At 36.8% G+C, this 21114-nt stretch overlaps 1 protein-coding gene across 14 annotated transcripts in view; it reads left to right on the top strand.

Annotated features, from left to right (window-relative positions):
- IGSF1 (immunoglobulin superfamily member 1) overlaps positions 1–21114 on the top strand; it is a 453756-nt gene that overhangs the window by 331658 nt on the left and 100984 nt on the right. For 2 of the 14 annotated variants that reach the window (XM_082377827.1, XM_082377822.1), the window contains exon 4: positions 8813–8918. The exons of 10 other annotated variants lie outside the window; for them this stretch is intronic. The gene's annotated coding sequence lies outside the window, so the exon portion shown is untranslated. Of the gene's footprint in view, positions 1–7987; positions 8562–8812; positions 8923–21114 lie in introns of those variants that run through there. 2 more of the 14 variants (XM_082377816.1, XM_082377821.1) reach the window with 2 other exon arrangements.

Below are 21114 nucleotides of genomic sequence, written 5' to 3'. Positions count from 1 at the left end.
TTCCCAGCACCACTTATTGAAGAGGCTGTCTTTTCTCCACTGTATATGCTTGCCTCCTTTATCAAACATAAGGTGACCATATGTGCGTGGGTTTATCTCTGGGCTTTCTATCCTGTTCCATTGATCTAGATTTCTGCTTTTGTGCCAGTACCAAACTGTCTTGACTACTGTAGCTTTGGAATATAGTCTGAAGTCAGGGAGCCTGATTCCCCCAGCTCCATTTTTCGTTCTCAAGATTGCTTTGGCTATTCGGAGTCTTTTGTGTCTCCATACAAATTGTGAAATTTTTTGTTCTAGTTCTGTGAAAAATGCCAGTGGTAGTTTGATAGGGATTGCATTGAATCTGTAGATTGCTTTGAGTAGTAGAGTCATTTTCACAATGTTGATTCTTCCAATCCAAGAACATGGTATATCTCTCTATCTGTTTGTATCATCTTTAATTTCTTTCATCAGTGTCTTATAATTTTCTGCATACAGGTCTTTTGTCTCCTTAGGTAGGTTTATTCCTAGATATTTTATTCTTTTTGTTGCAGTGGTAAACGGGAGTGTTTTCTTAATTTCACTTTCAGATTTTTTGTCATTAGTGTATAGAAATGCCAGAGATTTCTGTGCATTAATTTTGTATCCTGCTACTTTACCAAATTCATTGATTAGCTCTAGGAGTTTTCTGGTAGCACCTTTAGGATTCTCTATGTATACTATCATGTCATCTGCAAACAGTGACAGCTTTACTTCTTCTTTTCCGATTTGGATTCCTTTTATTTCTTTTTCTTCTCCGATTGCTGTGGCTAAAACTTCCAAAACTATGTTGAATCATAGTGGTGAGAGTGGGCAACCTTGTCTTGTTCCTGATCTTAGTGGAAATGGTTTCAGTTTTTCACCATTGAGGACGATGTTGGCTGTGGGTTTGTCATATATGGCCTTTATTATGTTGAGGAAAGTTCCCTCTATGCCTACTTTCTGCAGGGCTTTTATCATAAATGGGTGTTGAATTTTGTCGAAAACTTTCTCTGCATCTATTGAGATGATCATATGGTTTTTCTCCTTCAATTTGTTAATATGGTGTATCACATTGATTGATTTGCGTATGTTGAAGAATCCTTGCATTCCTGGGATAAACCCCACTTGATCATGGTGTATGATCCTTTTAATGTGCTGTTGGATTCTGTTTGCTAGTATTTGGTTGAGGATTTTTGCATCTATGTTCATCAGTGATATTGGCCTGTAGTTTTCTTTCTTTGTGACATCTTTGTCTGGTTTTGGTATCAGGGTGATGGTGGCCTCGTAGAATGAGTTTGGGAGTGTTCCTCCCTCTGCAATATTTTGGAAGAGTTTGAGAAGGATAGGTGTTAGCTCTTCTCTAAATGTTTGATAGAATTCGCCTGTGAAGCCATGTGGTCCTGGGCTTTTGTTTGTTGGAAGGTTTTTAATCACAGTTTCAATTTCAGTGCTTGTGAATGGTCTGTTCATATTTTCTATTTCTCCCTGGTTCAGTCTCGGCAGGTTGTGCATTTCTAAGAATCTGTCCATTTCTTCCAGGTTGTCCATTTTATTGGCATAGAGTTGCTTGTAGTAATCTCTCATGATCTTTTGTATTTCTGCAGTGTCAGTGGTTACTTCTCCTTTTTCATTTCTAATTCTATTGATTTGAGTCTTCTCCCTTTTTCTCTTGATGAGTCTGGCTAATGGTTTATCAATTTTGTTTATCTTCTCAAAGAACCAGCTTTTAGTTTCATTGATTTTTGCTATTGTTTCCTTCATTTCTTTTTCATTTACTTCTGATCTGATCTTTATGATTTCTTTCCTTCTGCTAGCTTTGGGGTTTTTTTGTTCTTCTTTCTCTAATTGCTTCAGGTGCAAGGTTAGGTTTATTCGAGATGTTTCCTGTTTCTTGAGGTAGGCTTGTATTGCTATAAACTTCCCTCTTAGCACTGCTTTTGCTGCGTCCCATAGGTTTTGGGTCGTCGTGTCTCCATTGTCATTTGTTTCTAGGTATTTTTTGATTTTCCCTTTGATTTCTTCAGTGATCACTTCGTTATTAAGTAGTGTATTGTGTAGCCTCCATGTGTTTGTATTTTTTACAGATCTTTTCCTGTAATTGATATCTAGTCTCATAGCGTTGTGGTCGGAAAAGATACTTGATACGATTTCAATTTTCTTAAATTTACCAAGGCTTGATTTGTGACCCAAGATATGATCTATCCTGGAGAATGTTCCATGAGCACTTGAGAAAAATGTGTATTCTGTTGTTTTTGGGTGGAATGTCCTATAAATATCAATTAAGTTCATCTTGTTTAATGTATCATTTAAAGCTTGTGTTTCCTTATTTATTTTCATTTTGGATGATCTGTCCATTGGTGAAAGTGGGGTGTTAAAGTCCCCTACTATGATTGTGTTGCTGTCGATTTCCCCTTTTATGGCTGTTAGTATTTGCCTTATGTATTGAGGTGCTCCTATGTTGGGTGCATAAATATTTACAATTGTTATACCTTCCTCTTGGATCGATCCCTTGATCATTATATAGTGCCCTTCTTTGTCTCTTGTAATAGTCTTTATTTTAAAGTCTATTTTGTCTGATATGAGAATTGCTACTCCAGCTTTCTTTTGATTTCCATTTGCATGGAATATCTTTTTCCATCCCCTCACTTTCAGTCTGTATGTGTCTCTAGGTCTGAAGTGGGTCTCTTGTAGACAGCATATATATGGGTCTTGTTTTTGTATCCATTCAGCCAGTCTGTGTCTTTTGGTGGGAGCATTTAATCCATTTACATTCAAGGTAATTATCGATATGTATGTTCCTATTCCCATTTTCTTAAATGTTTTGGGTTTGTTATTGTAGGTGTTTTCCTTCTCTTGTGTTTCTTGCCTAGAGAAGTTCCTTTAGCATTTGTTGTAAAGCTGGTTTGGTGGTGCTGAACTCTCTCAGCTTTTGCTTTTCTGTAAAGGTTTTAATTTCTCCATCAAATCTGAATGAGATCCTTGCTGGGTAGTGTAATCTTGGTTGTAGGTTTTTCTCCTTCATCACTTTAAGTATATCCTGCCACTCCCTTTATATGCAATCTTGAAGTGGAAAGGCCTTTCTAAGGAAGATGCGAAACCCAGAAAAAAAAAGTTTGATAAATCTAACTACATACAACATTTTAAATGTATTTTTTTTTGCATGAAAATACAATAAACAAAGTCGAAAAACAATTCTGAAGAAACATCTTCAATAAATCTGATCCACAGTGGACTGTTATTTAATATGTAAAGATCTTTTCCAAATCAATAGGTAAAAGAGAAAACACATAAATAGAGAAATGAATAAAGCCCATAAATACACAGTTCACTGAAAAACAACTACACATGGCCAATAAGCACAGAAAAATATGTGTAACCTTACTAATAATTAAAGCAACATAAGTTAAAACGATAATGAAACACCATTTCCCTCCATCAGATTGGAAAATATCAAAGGCTAAATAATGTCTAGTGTTGGTAAGGATAAAGACATGAGCATTTCATACCTTGTAGGTGAGATTATCAATTGGTGCAACCTCTTTGGTGCGCATAATTTTGCAATATCTATGAATATGAAAAATGCATTTATCCTTGACTCAAAAATTCTCATTTTAGAAATTTATTTTATGAAAATACTTTTACAAGTATGCAAAGGTATACATATACAAATTCATTGCAGCATTATTTGTACCAGTGAAAAATTGGGATGAAGCTAAAAGCCCATTTTTACAGGATCAGATAGTGTACATTCATATATTGAAACAATATTCATTCAGTTTAAAATATAATGATTTTCAAAGCTTATTGAGATTAAAGAAAAAGTAAGGATCACAGTGGAGTATACCATGTCTTTCCTTTTTTGATTAAAAAAAGATATATATACATACATATGTTTGTATGTGCAGAAGTAGACTGGCTTTCATTGTTACACCCTTTTGTACTCTTTGAAACTTTTTGTATGAAGTGCCTGTATTACTTTTTCAATAAAAAATACCTAATCTATGAAAGATACCTATTTTAGGTCTTTTTTTAAAAGCTTACTTATCTCATCTCTCATTTCTTCTCTTGTTCTTATCTCAGGCTCTATTTGCCAGTTATCACTGTTGTGCCAGTAGGGCCCTGCAGGGAGCTGATGATAATCGGTGGCTTGCTCCCTTTCATAACACAGTCCAGCAATCAACAATTCAATTTCCTTGTACCAGAAAGGCCCTCAGTTGTTGTTAGTATCCAGGAAAGTAACTTCTCCCAAACCCCAAAATTTTAGGGGGCAGAATGTATTTCTCAAACCATGAAGGTTAGGACATACTGCATTTCTTGGATGGTAGCAAACTATTACACCCAATGCTCTTGGGTTCTTTACTGACTCTCCAGCAGATGCCGCTCTCCTCAGTACCTTCAACCATGTTGTCATCCCTTCCTGGAATGCCCTTCTTGCCTAGCTGGCGCTGCAAACTTTACCCATCCCTCAAGATTCAAGTCCTCTTAAATTTGTTAATATGGTTTATCACATTGATTGATCTGCATATATTGAAGAATCCTTGCATTCCTGGGATAAACCCCACTTGATCATGGTGTATGATCCTTTTAATGTGCTGTTGGATTCTGTTTGCTAGAATTTTGTTGAGGATTTTTGCATCTGTGTTCATCAGTGATATTGGCCTGTAGTTTTCTTTCTTCGTGACATCTTGGTCTAGTTTTGGTATCAGGGTGGACATGGGAGCAACCTAAGTGTCCATTGATAGATGAATGAATAAAGAAGATGTGGCACATACATACAATGGAATATTACTCAGCCATAAAAAGAAATGAAATTGAGTTATTTGTAGTGAGGTGGGTGGACCTAGAGTCTGTCATACAGAGTGAAGTATGTCAGAAAGAGAAAAACAAATACCGTATGCTAACACATATATATGGAATCTAAAAAAAAAATAGTTCTGAAGAACCTAGGGACAGGACAGGAATAAAGACACAGACATACAGAATGGACTTGAGGACACGGGGAATGGGAAGGGTAAGCTGGGACGAACTGAGAGAGTGGCATGGACATATATACACTACCAAAGGTAAAATAGATAGCTAGTGGGAAGCAGCTGCTTAGCACAGGGAGATCAGCTCGGTGCTTTGTGACGACCTAGAGGGGTGGGATAGGGAGGATGGGAGGGAGACGCAAGAGGGAGGAGATATGGGGATATATGTATATGTATAGCTGATTCACTTTGTTATAAAGCAGAAACTAACACACCATTGTAAAGCAATTATACTCTAATAAAGATGTTAAAAAAAAATTTTTAAAGGAATATTACTCAGCCATAAAAAGAAATGAAATTGAGTTATTTCTAGTGAGGTGGGTGGACCTAGAGTCTGTCATACAGAGTGAAGTAAGTCAGAAAGAGAAAAACAAATACCGTATGCTAACACATATATATGGAATCTAAAAAAAAAAAAAAGTTCTGAAGAACCTAGGGGCAGGACAGGAATATAGACGCAGACATAGAGAATGGACTTGCAGACACGGGGAGGGGGAAGGTAAGCTGGGACGAAGTGAGAGAGTGGCATGGACATATATACACTACCAAATGTAAAAAATAGCTAGTGGGAAGCAGCTACATAGCACAGGGAGATCAGCTCGGTGCTTTGTGACCACCTAGAGTGGTGGGATAGGGAGGGTGGAAGGGAGACGCAAGAGGGAGAGGATATGGGGATATATGTATACGTATAGCTGAGTCACTTTGATATACAGCAGAAACTAACACACCAGTGTAAAGAAATTATACTCCAATAAAGATGTTACAAAAAAAAAAAAAAGATTCAAGTCCCACTTTTCCTCCAGGTTGACTTTCATGATTATTTCAACCCTGCTCAGAACACCGTTCTTTTCTTCCTCTGACTTTGTGTCTTACTTTCTTAAAAAGATAATAGATATTCTAAATAGTTCTTTCATAAAACATTTTTCTTAAGTGTAACCAACATATAGGAATTAACTATATAATGTTATTTAAGTTGCACTGGTTTTAGAGTTAATTAGAACAGGGTTCAACATTCTTACAGAACTTTAGGCAAATTATTTAATTTTTCTGTGTCTCAACATCTCCATTTTTAAACTGTGGCTAATAATATCTACCATATAAGGATATCATTGGTATTAAATGTAAAGTGACTTGCACCATACCTAGTACATCATAGATAGTCAATTGATCTTAGCCTAGGAGCATCTCTTTCTCTGACCAATTCCTTTACTATCACTGAGAAAAGATTAATAAACTTGAGGCTAATAGACCCCAGAATGAAATTTAAAGTATATATTGTGGATTTCTTTCTTTACTTTCACTATATATAGATTTTTGGTTTTCTTATTTTATCTCCCTTTTTTATCTCAAGGCCTATTTGTGTTCTGAATCTACTACTCATCATCTCTGTGACCTTGGACTATTTACTGAATTTATTAGAGCCTCAGTTTTTCCATCCTAAAACAGGGTTGATAATGCTGTCCTTACAGGGTTGTTGGGAAGTTTAAATGAGATTATGTATGTGAATGTGTAAAGTGGTAAAGTGCTACAACAATCTGAAGTGTTCTTATTAAATGTTCATGGAGGGTGAGATTTTAAAGTGAAAAAAAGCCTTTGGAGTCTCAATGATTTATTTTGCAATTCAGATTGATGTGTCGTTTTTAGTTGGTTCAGAAGCCATATTTCCAGCTGTCATCCATCAACACTTTGGCCACTGCCTGTTCTTGGCTGCCTGTCTACATGGAATTAGTTATCCTTCCTAGTACAGCCTAGTTTTCTCCAGACAAAATCCCTTTTCCCAAAGACAGAGATCCTCTCGCTGACTGTTTTCAACGGACAAACCCCTTCTTTTGAATCTACGTCATTCTTTCTTCTTTATTTTTCGGTCTTAGAGATGTTGAAACATTTTTTAAAATTAATTAATTAATTCATCAACTCAGTCCACAGATATGTATTGGGCACCTACTATGTGCTAGATCTAGTGTCTAAGATTTGGGGCTACAGAAGTAAATAACTCACATTCCCAGCCCTCAATGACTTTACAGTTGAATAGGGGCACATGTGTAAACAAATGCTTACAATTCATTTTTTATAATAAGTAACAATAAAAATTTTTACCAGCTACAGAGACAGCACGTTCAGGAAAAACTTCCTGGAGGAGGTGTCATTTAAGTTTTGAAGGATGAATTATATTTTGGCAGATAAGGAAGGGAAAGATATTTCAAGCAGAGGATACAGTGCATGAAAAGGTATAAAGTTATGAAGCAGCACTGCTAATTTAGAGAATAAATTTCTGAATTATGAAGAGTGGCATGAAGAGTGTTAAGAGATGAATCCCAGGCCAGATCATGGAAGTCACTGTAGCCATGCAAAGGGGCTTGAGTAGAGGTGACCACAAGAGGGTAGAGTTTCAAATAGAAGAGCTGCATAATCAGTCTATAGCAGTGGTTGTCAACCCTCATTGTGCATCAGAATCATGTGAGGATCTTCAAAAATATGGATGTTCAGGCCCTACCCATGAAACTCTTGCTTAACTGATCTATTTTGAAACCCAGATTTTGACATTTTTATTGTCCTTTGGTGTTTTTAAGGTGCATCCAGGGTTGAGAAAATGAGCTTAGAGTTCTAGGGGACCATTTTAATGATAATTTGGAGGATGCACTGGGGATCCAGGAAGGCCAAGGCCATAAGTGAGCAGACCATCGAGGAGCAGAGAGCTATTGCTATAGTATGGGTGAAATAAAACCTAGAAATATGTGACAGATAAACCTAGTGATATGTTAAAAAGATAAACTGTCACCTTCCCCAAGGAAATTATTAGCTTCATAAAAACTGGAATCATGTTTCATAATTTTTCAGTATTGGGCATATATAACTGTAGTAAGTACTCAATATATATACATATACGCAAATACACACACACACACACACACACGCACACACACACACACACACACACTGGGTAGCTTAAACAACAGAAATTTATTACTCACAATTCTGGAGGCTGAGAAGTTTAAAATTAGGGTGCCAGTATGTTCAGGTTCTGGTAAGAGCCCTGTTTCTTGTTTGTAGATGGCCACCTTCCCATTGTGTACTCACATGGTAAAGAGCAGACAGAAAGAGAGCAAGGTTTCCTGTCTCTTCTTATAAGGGTACTAATCCCATCCATAACAACTCCACGCTCATGACCTAATTACCTCCCAAAAGTCCCACCTCTTAATACCATCACTTTGGGGGTTAGGAGTTCAACATATAAATTTTGGGGAGCCACATTCAGTTGATAAGTATATATATGTAATAAATAAATAAATAAATAGTTAATTGAAATGGTTTAACCATTTAAACTTAAAATGGTAAATTTTAAGTTATGTATATTTTCCCACAGTAAAGAATTGGAGAAAAAAATATACAGATTATGTGGATGAAGACACAGACAAATGATCAAACAGGCAGATGACTCAAAGCTGGGTATAAGAAGAGAGGAATACAGGAATGAGAGCTGAAAAAGATGGATAATAGAATCAAGATAGTAACAACTATCAAGATAATGGAATGGTAAATAGAAATTAATTAATAATTTCACAATTCTCCTTAAAGATTCAGGACATCAAGTACACATATACAGGATGATTTGTCATGACAGCAATTGGTGTAGAGATGCCCTGGGGTTTTACACTTGCTCCCAGGCTGATGTGAGGCAAGGGTATGACACAGTTGCTAAATAAAATCATGCAAGTTGAGCTATCAATAATAGAATATGAATGTCTAAAAGAACAGAGGTTTGAGTCTAACAGTTCTTTATACAGGTCAAGCCATACCTGGAGCACTGTGTTAACTGAAAAAGGGAAACATGTCTACAAGAGAGCCACCAAGATGGGGAAAGCTTAAGAAGTCATTTCGTCTGAGACATTGGTGAGTCTGTTGTATCTGTCTAATCATGGTCTGCTTGAGAAGGGTTGCCCGGAAAAGATAAAGCAGATTGGGTAGGTGAATAATCTGTGTTGGTTATCCAGAAACCAAGAAGCAAAAAGTTAAAGGTTAAATAGTCCGTAGGGTTCTCAAGAACTAGACCCAAAGGGTTAACAGTGCAAAGTTCCCAAGAGCCTAGGCAGCAGCTGTGAGGCAGGCCCACTGCAGCTGCTGCTCAGGGTTTAGCCCCAGAGCACTCCCCTTGTTGCTTCTGCCACTGTCTGCCAAAGCCAGGGTAGGGTCTTGAGAATTTAGAGGTTAAAAGACATAAAAGGAACACATAAAAGAAAACTCCCTTCAAAATCTATAGGGCTGGATGGCAATTATTACTATGCCCAGTTTACAGATGAGGAAATTAAGGCTCAAAAGTCACAGCAAGCAGCGGGGTTGGTGGTGGTGGTGGTGTGATGAATTGGGAGATTGGGATTGACATATATACACTAATATGTATAAAATGGATAACTAATAAAAAAAGAAATGGAATTCAAATCCAGGTTATCATTCATTCATGAGTTCATGTAATATTTATTGACATCTACTTATGCCCAGCACTGAGACTACAAAGGTGAATAATACATAGTCCTTGCCTTTAGGATACTTAAAAATACCTTAAAACAATGCAATCAGGATTCAAATAGCGGATTTTACATTACGTTATATATTCATGTGCTGGAGGACTGTAGCTTAAGTGGAGCTGAAGTGTAGAGCACATGGAGGGAATGATGGGAAGTACATCTGGAAAACTGATTTGGGGCCAGATTGTGTTGGCCTGAAACTGCTATGCCAAATTGGGTGGACTTTCTACTGTATACAGTGGAGAATTATAAACATTTCCAAAGCAGAGGAATTACATGGTCAAATTCATTTAGCAAGATAACTTTAAAAGCAGGTGGAAGATGGACTGGGGGGAGCTAGGAAGAAAGATAACTAAAGTTACTATTACAATAACCCATATAAAAGAGTATGAAGACCAGAACTAAGGCAACAACAGTAGACACATGCAAGGATGGGGATAAACAGATGTGAGAGATTTCTGAGAAGTTGAATTAGTAAGGTTTTGTGACTGATTAGACATAGGAGGTAAACATAAAAAAGCCAATGATGATGATGAATTGGTAAAACATTAGACAATTAATGGAAATGAGAGATACAAGGAGAAGGCCAAGTTGAAAGAGGTAGAAGATATTTGGTTTGGGATACATTCTCTGATATCGAGGAGAGAACATCCAGTAAGCAGCTAGAAACAGGACTGAAACTGAAGAGAAACATTTGGGTTAAAGTTATGGAATAGGGGTCATCAGCACTTTCAAGTTGGTTGATGTTTTAAGAGGAGAGGAGGGCAAGGAGAAAGAGAAGGAGGGGAGAGGGAAGGGAAAGGAGAGAGGAGGGAAGGGAAAGGAAGGAAAGAGATTCATGAACAATATGCACAGACTGTCATAGTGTAACTGTAAATTAAATTGATACAAATGAGTGAATGAAAGAATCCCAACATTAAAGTTTGGGTAGAAGAAAAGTATCCAGCAAAAGATTGAAAAAGAATGGTGAGAGAATTAGAACCTCCTAGAGGGAGTGGAGTTGTGCATGCCAAGAAAGAATAAAATTTTGAGACTGGAATTGGATGGAGAGAGGACTAAAAAGGCTATGGCAGATTGCCTTGGGGGACTTGGGATCTAGTTGAGGGCCTTAATTCAGTTATTCATAGTAGCAACATATGTGTGATTGTTAAAAGACTCCAGAGAGAGTAAGGAAGGAAAATAGGTATATAGAGAAAGAAACAATCAGAGAAGCTTCCTCTGAAAGAGAGCATTCTGAGCTGGAACTTAACAGAGAAGAAGCTTGGATTACTGAGAGGAAGAGAAATGCACATAAGCATATTGGTCAACATAAGGGCACAGAGGCTGGAATGGACTCAAATAGAGTGAGAAGTTGGAATATCCCAAATAGTTGGGTTAAGCAAACCCATATACACCCATGCATACTCATTGTGACATCATTATCGGCCCAGTGTCTCAGTCTGATCACAAAGAGATTGCATTATCAGTCAGCATCCTGGTCTTTTATTTTCCCATCAGGCTCTGCTCCCCAACACATCCCAGGGACTGCATAACAGTGTCAAGATGGTGGTGTCACTATTATTCAACATAGTTTTGGAAGGTTTAGCCACAGAAATTAGAGAAGAAAAAGAAATAAAGTAATCCAACTCAGAAAAGAAGAAGTAAAGCTGTCACTGTTTGCAGATGACATGATACTATACGTAGAGAATCCTAAAGATGCTACCAGAAAACTATTAGAACTAATCGATGAATTTGGTAAAGTAGCAGGATACAAAATTAATGCACTGAAATCTCTTGCATTCCTATACACTAATGATGAAAAATCTGAAAGAGAAATTAAGGAAACACTCCCATTTACCATTGCAACAAAAAGAATAAAATACCTAGGAATAAACCTACCTAAGGAGACAAAAGACCTGTATGCAGGAAAGTATAAGAAATTGATGAAAGAAATTAAAGAAGATACAAACAGATAGAGAGATATACCATGTTCTTGGATTGGAAGAATCAGCACTGTGAAAATGACTATACTACCCAAAGCAATCTGCAGATTCAATGCAATCCCTATCAAACTACCACTGGCATTTTTCACAGAACTAGAACAAAAAATTTCACAATTTGTATGGAAACACAAAAGACCCCAAATAGCCAAAACAATCTTGAAAAAGAAAAACGGAGCTGGAGGAATCAGGCTCCCAGACTTCAGACTATACTACAAGGCTACAGTTATCAAGACAGTATGGTACTGGTACAAAAACAGAAATATAGATCAATGGAATAGGATAGAAAACCCAGAGGTAAACCTTATTTTTGATAAAGGAGGCAAGAATATACAATGGAGAAAAGACAGCCTCTTCAATAAGTGGTGCTGGGAAAACTGGACAGCTACATGTAAAAGAACTAAATTAGAACACTCCCTAACACCATACACAAAAATAAACTCAAAATGGATTAAAGACCTAAGTGTAAGGCCAAACACTATAAAAATCTTAGAGGAAAACATAGGCAGAACACTCTATGACATAAATCACAGCAAGATCCTTTTTGACTCACCTTCTAGAGAAATGGAAATAAAAACAAAAATAAACAAATGGGACCTAATGAAACTTAAAAGCTTTTGCACAGCAAAGGAAAACATAAACAAGACGAAAAGACAGCCCTCAGAATGGGAGAAAATCTTTGCCAATGAAGCAACTGACAATGGATGAATCTCCAACATTTACTAGCAGCTCATGCAGCTCAATATCAAAAAAGCAGGCAACCCAATCCAAGAGTGGGCAGAAGACCTAGGTGGACATTTCTCCAAGGAAAATACACAGATTGCCAACGAACACATGAAAGGATGGTCAACATCACTAATCATTAGAGAAATGCAAATCAAAACTACAATGAGGTATCACCTCACACCTGTAAGAATGGCCATCATCAAAAAATCTACAAACAAGAAAGGCTGGAGAGGATGTGGAGAAAAGGGAACCCTCTTGCACTGTTGGTGGGAATGTAAATTGATACAGCCACTATGGAGAAAAGTATGGAGGTTCCTTAAAAAACTAAAAATAGTACTACCATATGACCTAGCAATCCCACTACTGGGCAGATACCCTGAGGAAACCATAATTCAAAAATAGTCATGTATCACAATGTTCATTGCAGCTCTATTTACAGTAGCCAGGACATGGAAGCAAACTAAGTGTCCATCGACAGATGAATGGATAAAGATGATGTGGCACATATATATAATGGAATATTACTCAGCCATAAAAAGAAACGAAATTGAGTTATTTGTAGTGAGGTGGATGGACCTAGAGACTGTCATACAGCGTGAAATAGGTCAGAAAGAGAAAAATAAATACCATATGCTAACACATAAATATGGAATCTAAAAAAAAAAAGGTTCTGTAGAACCTAGGGGCAGGACAGGAATAAAGACACAGCCGTAGAGAATGGACTTGAGGACACGGGGAGGGGAAGGGTAAGCTGGGACGAAGTGAGAGAGTGGCATGGACTTATATATACTACCAAATGTAAAATAGATAGCTAGTGGGAAGCAGCCACATAGCACAGGGAGATCAGCTCGGTGCTTTTTGACCACCTAGAGGGGTGGGATAGGGAGGGTGGGAGGGAGACACAAGAGGGAGGAAATATGGGGATAAATGTATATGTATAGCTGATTCACTTTGTTATAAAGCAGAAACTAACACACCATTGTAAAGCAATTATACTCCAATAAAGTTGTTTAAAAAAAAAAAGATGGTGCTGTCTCATCCTTCATGACTTAATTTTTGCACTTCAGCCAGAGAGAGAATACAATTGTTACTGGTTGAAATCCCCACTGTAAGTTTTGTAAATGTGGACAGTAAAACCAAGGCTGGAAATAATTGGAAAAGTGTTGTAGAAAGAGAACCTTAAATGTCAAGCTGTGAAATGGGTAATTAATCCAGTAAGACTGGGAAGAAATATGAGTATATTGAGAAGGGAGTGACACAGTGAGAACTTTGCTTCTCGATTGGGAAACAGAAACAAAACTGATTCTCAGGGTCCTTATCCTTTGGGTTTCAATTATTAAGTGAAAACTACACCAAGATTGGGCCCTAGATCTGACCCCTTTCTTGCTATCTATGCGAATATGCAAGTTACAGCAAGGAAAAAAGGCAAGAGTGGAAGATGTAGTATACCTGTTCTCTTTACAGCCTCCTGGGTTCTGCAGCCTTCCTTTTCTAGCTTCACTCAATTTCACTGTCCTTTCCCATAATTTGGTAACCAGCCCTTATGAGAGGGAATTTAAAATCCATAAATGTGGAACAAAGAGCATTTTTTATGCCATAAAAGATCATTGAGGTTGAACAGAGACATTAGAGTTAGCATTGACAATCACAAGTTGAGACCCTCACCAACCTGAAGGCAAGGTACTGTGCCAGAAGATCTCTCAGATTAAATTTCTGTCCAGATTGCTGAGTCTGTGTCTTGCGAGTTCTGTCCTAGATGCCTTTTGGAAACCATGGGAGAGAAATTCCAGTGTAGTGGCAAAATTCTTTCTCCAAGGGATGACTGATCTTCCTCAACATTACCTTTGGTTTAACCCCTCTCTTTGGACTGTTCATCGTCTTGTATACTGTCATCATGATGGGGAACCTGGACATGGTCACTCTCATAGGGATTAGTCTCAATTTATCTTTCAGTTTTGCCTAGATTTTGGCCATTCAATTTCTCCATTCTCAAATTTCTAGCAAAGGTGTTTTCCAAGCCTGGGCTACCCTTCTCTTTCTGAGGTCCTAAAGCACAATGAGAATCTTAAGCATCTTGTGTATCACAGCGTTCTTTCTCTTAACATGAATGACCTGTGATGACTTTGTCACTATCTGTGGCCCTTTATTCTCCCTTGTCACTAGTCCAAGAGATTCAACTGACCATCAACTCAGGAGTCCTCCCAGCTCTTATATCCCACCCCTCCTTCTTCAGTTCTCGCTTCTGCTCACTTCGGTGCCATTCCTCCCAAGTTCAAGCTGATTTCCAAAACATGATTTCCAGCTTTGAACTCCCTGATTTCACTAACTGCAATACAATTCTTCTCAGCCTGTGCTATGGAATCACCTACCTCCACCCCACGATCCTGACATGGTTACTTCCTGGGAAGAGAGAGGGTGTTTTCTGGTTCTACAGTGAGATGATCTCCATGCCAAAACAAAAGATCTGGAGAAAAAAGTTTTGATAGAATTTTTTTCAGAATTCCATCCATCATTCTTTTCCACCTGTTCAGATGAATCTTTCATTAAAAGTTTTGAGGTATCACTAGTCTAGTTCATTAAAAGTAAACAACATTTTACAATAGTCCCTTAATGTAGACTATATATTTTATGAAGGCCAATGAAGTAACACATTTCATATCAAAGGCATTGCTTTTAATACACTACCATTAATGAAATATTTGCTTGAAGGTAAGAGGTGTGTTTAAATCTTTATTATTAAAGTGTTAATGTGCAAATAAGGGCTTGTTTTCTTGTCTCTGATGAGTCTCAGAAATTTCTACATGACTCATATAGGTACAAACTTGTACTATCTGCTTCAATAGCATAGGTGGTTCCCATATTATGATCCCATGGAAACAAAGTCCCTTACATAGGAAATTGAGGTTCAGATAGGTTATATCCCAAGGTCAACACAGAAGGTGTGGTAGTGCTGGGATTGTAACCTTTTTATGTTTGTTTCCCAAGCTTCTGCTCCTTGCACTACGTATTTCTAACCTGATATCAGGGAGTATGCCCATTAAATGGGGATTTGCTTGGTGGTATATCATTCATAGGGTGCTTTAAAAGATCTTGAAATTTTAAGTGGCTTGATTGACCATTTGGACTTCAGAGATTGTGAAAGACTTAAACCTCACATATAGCAACAAAGGCAACATGCTTTTTGAATCAACCATTTGGAACCTGAAATGTGATGTTTATTTTAGCTGAAGCAAAATAAAAATATTACATCTCTCCAGTCATAATGGAAGTCAGTGAGAAAATATGATTTTCTATATGGTAGGCTATTCACTTTACATTCAACTTGTTATGAATGCATTTAATCTATAACCCCTGCATGACTGGTACCTAATTTCCTCCTGCAATCACTTACATATTTCCTTGTTGTACAATAAATTTTAAGTTCACCAGTCCCCATTGCTAGGATAGTGCACTGCGTGAGCTCAGAAGGCTCTCCATAAATATCCAATGACTTTATCTCTGGATCATGTTTCTCTATTTCCCAAGTCCTTTCATTCCACCACTAGAAGGTCTAATACACAACGTGGTAATCATAATCATCTTGACCTCCCTTTAGTTAGTAATGTAGTCAAGTGCCTTTATTCTGTTGGCTGTAAACCATTTACATCCAAATGCATTTGTCTGAAACTGTAAGAGCTTCCAGGGAGAGCTTCCAGGGCAGAAATGTTTTTTGTTTGTTTTGCTGAGTAGTTAGTATTCCATTGTATGGCTGTACCACAGTTTGTTTTACCACTCATCCATTGAAGGATGTTTAGATTGTTTCCAATTTTTCACTATTATGAACAAAGCTGTTATAAACAATTGTATATAAATTTTTATCTGAGTATAAGTTTTCGTTTCTCTAAGAAAAATGACTAAGAGTACAATTGCTTGGTCATATGGTAGGTGCATTTTTAACATGATAAGAAACTTCCAATAAGTTTTCTAGAGTGGCTGTACCATTTTGCATTCCCAAGAACAATGTATAAGAATTCCAGTTGCTCCACATTCTCACCAGACTAGTATTCCAAAAGACATTCTAATAGGTGTATAGTGTTATCTTGTTTTTAATTTGCATCTGCCTAATGACAAATTATGTTAAATATCTTCTCCTGTGCTTATTTTCTATCTGTATATTCTCTTCAGTGAAATGTCTGCTTATGCCTTTTGCCCATTTTTTAATTGGATTGTTCTTTTACTGTTGAGTTTTCAGAGTTATTTATATATCCTGGATACAAGTCCTTTGTCGGATATATGAATTGCAAATATTTTCTCCCAGTTTTTGTCTTTTCATCTTCATGGCAGCACCTTTGACAGAGAAAAAGTTCTTAATTTAACAAAGAACTTATTTTTTTCTTTAATATATCATGGTTTTCATTTCCTTTCTAAGAACTTTTGCTTAAACTCAGATTATATAAGTTTTCTCCTATGTTTTCCATAAGCTTTAAAGCTTTACATTTTATATTTATATCTATGCACCATTTGGAGTTAATTTTTGTATCAGGTGTGAAGTTGAGGTCAGCGTTCATTTTTATTTTTATTTTTTTCCATATGAATGGCCGTTTGTTCCATTTGATGAAAAGACTACAATTCCTCCAATGAATTGCTTTTATACCTTTGTCAAGGACCAAATGGCCACATTTGCATGGGTCTGTTTCTCAACTATCTATTCTGGTCCATTGATCCAAGGGTCTATTCCTTTGCCAATGCATACTGCATTCATTACTGTAGATTTATTCAAAGTCTTAAAACCTGTTAGTGTGAGTCCTTCAACTTTGTTCTTTTTCTCAAAATTGTTTTAGCTATTTTATTTTCTTTTTCCTTTTATATAAAATTTAGAATATAGAAATTCCTATTGTCTATAGTAACAATAACCACAAAATTCTGCTGAGATTTTCATTGCTATTGCATTAAATTTATAGATTATTTTGGGGAGAACTGGCATCTTTATTACATTGAATCCTCCAATCCATGCTCATGGTATGTCTCACCATTTATATCTTCCTTGAAATCTTTCATCAGAATTTTATAGTTTTCAGCACACAAATCCTATACAAGTTTGTTATATTAATACTTAGCAATTTCTTTTTTGGACCCATTTAAAATGATATACATATATTTTCATAATTTTTACTTCTAATTGTTCATTGCTTGAATTTAGAAATACAATTAACTGTTTGCAGATGACATGATACTACACGTAGAAAATTCTAAAGATGCCACCAGAGAACTACTAGAGTGCACCAATGAATTCAGTAAAGTTGCATGATATAAAGTTAATATACAGAAATCTGTTACATTTCTATACACTAACAATGATGTATCAGGAAGAGAAATTAAGAAACAATCCCATTTATCATCACATCAAAAGGAATAAAATACCTAGGAATAAACCTACCTAAGGAGGCAAAAGACCTGCACTCCAAAAACTATAAGACACTGATGAAAGAAATTAAGGAAGACACAAATAAGACTTCCCTGGTGGTCCAGTGGTTAAGACTCCACACTCCCAATGCAGGAGGCATGAGTTGAATCCCTGGTCAGGGAACTAAGATCCTGCATGCCACACTGCATGGCCAAAAACTAGAACAAATAATTTTAAAATTTATATGGGAACACAAAAGACCCTACATAGCCAAAACAATCTTGAGAAAGAAGAACAGAGCTGGAGGAATCATGCTCCCCGACTTCAGACTACACTACAAAGCTATGATAATCAAAACAGTATGGTACTGGCACAAAAATAGATACATAGATCAATGGAACAGGATAGAGAGCCCATAAATAAACCCACACACTTATGGTCAATTAATCTATGACAAAGGAGGCAAGAATATACAATGGAGAAAAGACAGCCTCTTCAATAAGTGGTGCTGGGAAAACTGAACAGCTACATTTAAAGGAATGAAATCATAACATTCTCTAACACCATACACAAAAATAAACTCAAAATGGATTAAAGACCTAAATATAAGACCAGATACTATAAAACTCCTAGAGGAAAACATAAGCAGAACACTTTTTAACATAAATCACAGCAATATCTTTTTTGGATCCGTCTCCTGAAGTAAAGGAAATAAAAGCAAAAATAAACAAATGAAACCTAATTAAACTTAAAAGTTTCTGCACAGCAAAGGAAACCATTGAGAAAGTAAAAAGACAACCTACTGAATGGGATAAAATACTTCCAAATGATATGACTAATAAGGGATTAATATCCAACATATATAAACCGTTCATACAACTCAACATCAAAAAAACAAGCACCCTGATTAACAAATGGGCAGAAGAACTGAATAGATAATTTTCCACAGAGGAAATGCAGATGGCCAACAGAAACATGAAAAGATACTCAACATCCCTAATCATCAGGGAAATGCAAATCAAGACCACAATGAGATATCACCTCACACCTGTCAGAATGGCTATTGTCAAAAAGACCAAAAATAACAAATGTTGGCAAGGATGTAGAGAAAAGGGAACCTTCATACACTGTTGGTGGGAATGTAAGTCGGTGCAGCCACCGTGGAAAATGGTATGGATGTTTCTCAAAAAGCTAAAAATAGAATTACCATATGACCCAGAAATCACTCTCTTGGGTATATATCCGAAAAAAACAAAAACACACACTAATTCAAAAAGGTACATGAACCCCAATGTTCATAGCAGCATTATTTACAATTGCCAAGATATGGAAGAAATCTAAGTGTCCATCAGCAGATGAATGGATAAAGAAGACATGGTATATGTATGCAGTGGAATACTACTCAGCCATAAAAAGAATGAAATTTTGCCATTTGCAGCAAAATGGATGGAGGTGGAGGGCATTATGCTAAGTGAAATAAGTCAGACAGGGAAAGACAAATAGTGTATGATATCACTTATATGTGGAATCTAAAAATTACAACAAGCTAGTGAATATAACAAAAAAGAATCAGACTCACGGATATAGAACAAACTAGTGGTTACCAGTGGGGGCGGGGGAAGAAGGGCAACATAGGGGCGGGGGAATGGGAGGCACAAACTATTGGATGTAAGACAGGCTCAAGGATGTATTGTACAACATGGGGAATATAGCCAATACTTTGCAATAACTGTAAATGGAAAGTAACATTTAAAAATTGTGTAAAATATTTTAAAAATACAAAGAGGGGAAACACATTTGGATATCATCAAGACTATTCCTCATGTCCTCCAGAAATGCATGGCATAGATGGAGAAATGTCAGAAAGGTCACTCACTTTGGCATTGCAAGGAAGGAAATGCTTTCAGCGAGGCATAAATCCACAGCCTTCTCAATTTGGAGAACTGATTTACTCCATTGCCCCTATCAAATAGTTAGGGATGGTGCAATGCTCACTAATAAACACCTATGAGAAAAAAAGCAGGGACTACACTGATGCCATTGTTAGAAATCCTTATAAATTAGGCATTTTATGGCACCATCAGAATTTTGCTTCTAGCCATTGAGAGACATTTGGAGTTTGAGAAGTAGTTAGTGTGCAAGGCTGAGTGCCCAGAAGGTATTGCATCTACGGTATTCAAATGTCTACAGGCAGTGACAATGGATAAAGACATCCCCATTAATATATCACAACATGGGAAAGAGATACAGGTCTCTACATGAAAACATTCAGGCTCCAATTTGGTCTGCTGGCACATTACTTCATTCGTCCCTGAGCATTAATGAGTTAGCCTTTAAGTTGTTATCCCATAACCTCCATTTCAGCAAAGACTGCAGTCGTGATGAACAAAATGGCTCATTTTACCCTGTGCGGTGTAATGCCCCAAGATAATTAAATTTGGGGGCAGCGTTCTTCAATATGTGAGTCAGCCCATCATGCCATAACAGAAGCTCATAAACTGGTTCAAATATCACCTAATGTACCACAATTTAACTTGAAGAAAAAAATACTTTCTCCTTTAAATGGCTACAAAATCTGCACAGCCAAGCAACAAAATTAAATGAATCTGCCCACAAGAGACATGTCTATAAAGTCTACTTTTTAAACAATTTTCTTGCTTTAAAATCAATAGCTTTAGCCCTTAAAATGCATAACAACTTGGTATTTTCTATAAAAGCTGCTAATGAGCCAGCACCAAAGGAGATTGAAGCTGCTTTTGCCTTCCAAATGAGAGACTATGTGTGTATGTGTGTGAGCACATCCACACGTGTGCATGTATTGGGGAGTGGGAATGGAGTATATGCAGAGGATATTATTAATTTACTATTGATTTTGTATTCCCAGGTCCTAGCACAATGAAAAGCATATGACAGATATTTAATAAACATTTATTGACTAGAAAAAAATAAAACAAATGCATAGAACCAAATCCAGTCTGATAAAAAATGAAACAGTATGGTACAAGGCAGCTGGCTGCCACATATATCTCAGGTGCAAGTGTGTTTTATTAGAACACTGAGTGGCACTCAGAGACTTTACTGACCACATAAAAACTAATTAAATAATTCTTTAATGTTTAAAGTAATTTATAGTTTATAATCAAAGTAAAAGTTTGAGTAAACAAGGTAATATGACAGATCATAAAATGAGAAATATATTCTTACTACCATCTTCTGTATTGGTCATTTATCCTTAATTCCTAGAATCCATATGTTTGGGGAAGCAACTGGTATTTTAATTGTGGGTAACACTTTTTAATATGACTAAGAATGTATTTTAGATAAAAAATTTATAACACAATATATCTCATAGTCAAGTTGATTCTTCCAACTCTTCCCAAAACATCTCAATGGTGACTGCAGGTCCCCTAACTCTCAGTATGAGTCAGTGAAAACACCCCATTGGGGATGGCTCTGCTTACTGCTTCAGCCATCTT

The sequence above is a fragment of the Balaenoptera borealis genome, assembly GCF_965194805.1.
Source record: "Balaenoptera borealis genome assembly, chromosome: X".
Classification (NCBI taxonomy): Eukaryota; Metazoa; Chordata; class Mammalia; order Artiodactyla; family Balaenopteridae; genus Balaenoptera; species Balaenoptera borealis.
The sequence above is the reverse complement of the archived record's forward strand: the minus strand, read 5'-3'. Positions and strand labels throughout refer to the sequence as shown.